This window comes from Oryx dammah, unplaced genomic scaffold, assembly GCF_014754425.2.
Source record: "Oryx dammah isolate SB20612 unplaced genomic scaffold, SCBI_Odam_1.1 HiC_scaffold_11163, whole genome shotgun sequence".
NCBI classification, from domain to species: domain Eukaryota; kingdom Metazoa; phylum Chordata; class Mammalia; order Artiodactyla; family Bovidae; genus Oryx; species Oryx dammah.
Genome location: NW_024080556.1, coordinates 4984377 through 4988397, shown reverse-complemented (window position 1 = coordinate 4988397; position 4021 = coordinate 4984377). Strand labels below are relative to the sequence as shown.

The 4021-nt window shown below is 46.1% G+C and overlaps 1 pseudogene; it reads left to right on the top strand.

Moving 5' to 3' along the window:
• The first annotated feature begins 1377 nt into the window (after positions 1 to 1377).
• Positions 1378 to 1998, top strand: LOC120860672 (annotated as a pseudogene).
• Positions 1999 to 4021: the final 2023 nt, after the last annotated feature.

Sequence of the window (4021 nt, the reverse complement as noted above, 5' to 3'; positions counted from 1 at the left end):
CAAAGAGTTGGACACAACTGAGTGACTAACACACTTCAGTTTCATTAGTGATATGTTTTGTATATATATACCATAAATAACATAGCAGTTAGCTTAGAGTTTATGTCTCTGTACCTCAGCTTCCATAATCACAGTGCGAAGAAATATGAATAGTACTTTTGTTTAAAAGAAATACCATGTCAGAGGCAGACCTGTAGCTTAATATAATAACACATGCATGTAATACCAGGAAAGTTAAGGCATGTTCAGAGGAAGGGATCCAGGTGAGGTGATGAAACAGCACCTATACAGGTTAGTCCATAATTCACACACACAGATGAGTCAGAGGTCAAGATGTTGCAGTCAGTCAGGAACCAAGAAGAAAAGGAGAAATCAGTGCCTGCCTGGAGGATCAGAGCAAAGAGAGTGAGAGACAAAGAGGCATGGATGAACTGAAGATTCCCAAAGCTGGAAGGCAAGGTAGATGGTCAAAAGCCAGGCAGATCAGCAGGAACCAGATGACTTACAAGTTAGAGGAGCAGAACAGATACCAGGTATGAGCAAAAAGGAGAGCTGGCAGAAAGCCTCTTATATTCTTCCTGTTGCAGCAGGAACCAATCTAGGCTTGACGGTGAAAGCAAGAGAATGCATGAACATAGAGGAGGCAAAGTTTATGGAAGCAGTAATAACACAAAATCTCTGATGAATAACACTAGACATCTACAGAAATGCAAAAACATGGAGAGATGCTATTAGCATTCAATACTACTAAAACAAATTTATATTCAAGAAGCTATGACATATGACAAAATATATCAGAGTACTGTGATTTAAAAAGAAAAATGGACCCCCACGCTCCCCCAGGGTGCACCAGGCAACGCCAGCGCCACCCAAGAGTGACATCCCGCTTCCCCCCAGGGGCAGGAAGTGGCAGATGAGCCCACTGTGTGGCCACCGTGGGGGAGGTGAGGGTTCCCAATCCCACCTCCCCTCCTAAGTGAAGGAGCTGAGGCCCCAAGGCTAGTGGAGAAAGGAACCCAGCCAGCAATCTCACGCAGGGTGCAGGACATGCAGGGCTCCGGCCCCGGATGTCCCTGCACCATCGTGAAAGTGAGAGTCTTGTCCGACTCTTTGCGACCTCATGGGCTTCTCCAGGCCATGGCATTTTCCAGGCCAGAATACTGGAGTGAGTAGCCTTTCCCTTTTCCAGGGGTTCTTCCCAACCCAGGGATAGAACCCAGGCCTCTCTCATTGCAGGCAGATCCTTTACCAGCTGAGCCACAGGGAAGCCCATGGATACTGGGGTGGGTAGATCTTCCCGACCTAGGAATGGAACCAGGGTCTCTCCTGTATTGCAGGTAGATTCTTTACCAACTGAGCTATCAGGGAAGCCGCACCATGGTAGCCGATAGCAAAGATGAGGAACCTGAAGTCTTCATCGGGGACTCCTTGGTCCAGCTCACGGACCAGCGGGGAGATCTGGCAGGAGCTCTTTTCCCCTCTGCACACACTTACCTTTGGCCTTGGCGGTGGCAGCACGCAGCATGGGCTGTGGAGTCGGGAGAACGAGAACCGGGAGCTGGAACACCTCGGCCCCTAGATGGCGGTGGTCTGGGTGGGTACCAACAACCACGGGCGCACCGCAGAGCAGGTGACTGGCGGCATCAAAGCCACAGTGCAACTGGTGAACGCAACGGCAGCCCCAGGCATGGGCTAACGGTGCTGGGCCTGCTTATTCGGGGCCAGCGCCCCAACCCCTTTAGAGAGAAAAACCGACAGGTGACTGGTTGGCCACCCAAGGGCCCACTTCCTGGACGCATATCCTGGCTTGGTGCACCCAGATGGTACCATCAGCCACTATGATATGTACGACTACCTGCATCTGAGCCGCCTGGGGTACACACCTGTGTGCCGGGCCCTGCACTTCTTGTTTCTGCATCGCTAGCCCGAGACCAGGGACAGGGTGGTGCCCCCTGCTGGAATCCACCCCGTAAGCATCTGCCTTTCCTGCAACATTAAATTTTCATTTTTCAGTCCCACCCCCCCCCAAAATGGAACACAGAGAGTAATTTCATTCATTCATTCAACCGAATAACAATAATTGAATGTCTTCCGTTGTCAAGTCTTACCCTAAGCAGTAGGTATATAAAGACAAAAACAGAGCCTTTGAGACTTTCCTGGTGGTCCAGCGGTTAAGAATCTGCCTGTAGGGGACACAGGTTCGATTCCTGGTCTGGGAGGATTCCACATGCTGTAAGGCAACGCAGCCTGTGTGCTGCAGCTACTGACCCATGCACCCTGGAGCCTGTGCTCCGCAACAAGAGAAGCTACTGCACAGAGAAACTGGAGCACTTCAATTCAACTGTAGCCCACAAGCAGCAAGGAAGACCCAGCATAGCCAAGATTAAATAATTTTTTAAAATACAGTATTCAAAGATCTTACTATCTAGCAGGAGCAACAAAGACGGAATTATGTGATATATTCAGTCCTATGACACAGTGAATATTAGAGTGTCAGGGAGGACGTCCCAGTGTGAAGCTTTGAAGAACTCACAGGCATTAGTTAGGAAAGAATATAACCCACTGTGAATGAACCGCATGTTCAAGAACAAGACGGCGAAGAGGGTGCGGCATGTTTGAGGACTTGGAAGTAATTCAATGTGGCCGCAACATATGCTATGAGGTTAGGAGGAACGGAAAGTTGAGGCTGCAGAGATAGACAGGGGACCACTAATGAAAGGCCATGTTAAAATGCTTGGATTTTCTCCAAAATAAAATTTTCTCTGACTTTGTCATTTTAAGTATCATATCCAAGGATCTGCAGCAGACAAAATGAAATGGAAAACCAAACAACATATACGAATTCAGCCATGCAATTATCCATGCGTGGTCAAACAGGAATTCTAGGTTAACTAGTTTAGACCCAGTTCTGAAAATACAAAGGAGCCTCTTTTGCGGGGGAATCAGATACAGCTCCAAATGTATACATCAAATTTATTTCGTCACTTCAGGATCTGGTGTTACAAAATCACCTTTTAAAAGTCTACAGATAGCACACTTAAACCTCTAGACAAATCTAAATTTATTTCATGTTAATTTTAAAAAATAAATATAGATTTTACAATATCTTCGAAAATGAAGGATGAAGAGAATAAAGAGCTATTATATCAAATAAGAATGTGTTGATTTAACAACAAAATGGTTAGAGATCAGTGTTTTTTAACAGTCATACCTTTTCAACTATCTTAGGATATGTCAGTTGAGGGAACAGTCCCAGTTAAGACTATAAGGAAATTATTTAGGAATTTTACCCTCTTTTTTAGCCACATATTCACCTAATCAATTTTTTTTTCTTATTCTTAGGATGCTGGGGCTGGGGGTGGGGGGGAATCTACAACCACGTGGTCTGAAGACACCACAAATTTAAGATCTGCAGCTCCGGCTGCCTCCGTGCTCTGAGCAGCATGGCTTAGTCTGCCCTTTTCCTTATTTCTCCCAGCACCTGTGCTAAATGTTCACCTCTTTCCCAAGTCTTCCTGCTCACTTATGGCAAACTGTCTTGTTCTTACTCACTGGATGTAGGAACTGAATATGAGAGATTATACACACAGTTGACTAAAGATTGTGAGATCAGCAGATATCCAAGGAAAACTCACACATTAAGGGGTAACTGACAGGGTTGACCAGGAGCCTTAGAGAAGACTGAAAAGAGGAAAATTAGGAGGCACCCAGAAATTTTAGTATTACAAAGCCCATATGTGGCTCTATAATGATCATGGTAAATAGTGACCTTATTTCAAATAATTCCAATGGAGCAATGAAAAAAGAAATCAGATTCGAGTTGACTGAACAGCAAATGAGAGAGACAGGAAAAAGCAAGTACATAATCTTCTTTCAAGGAGTTTGTCTGTGGGGACGTCCCTGGTGGTCCAGTGGTTGGGAGCCTGCCTGCCAATATGGGGGACATGGGTTCGATCCCTGGTCCGGCGGGATTCCACTTGTTGAGAAGCAGCTGAGCCTGTGTGCCACAACTACTGAGCTG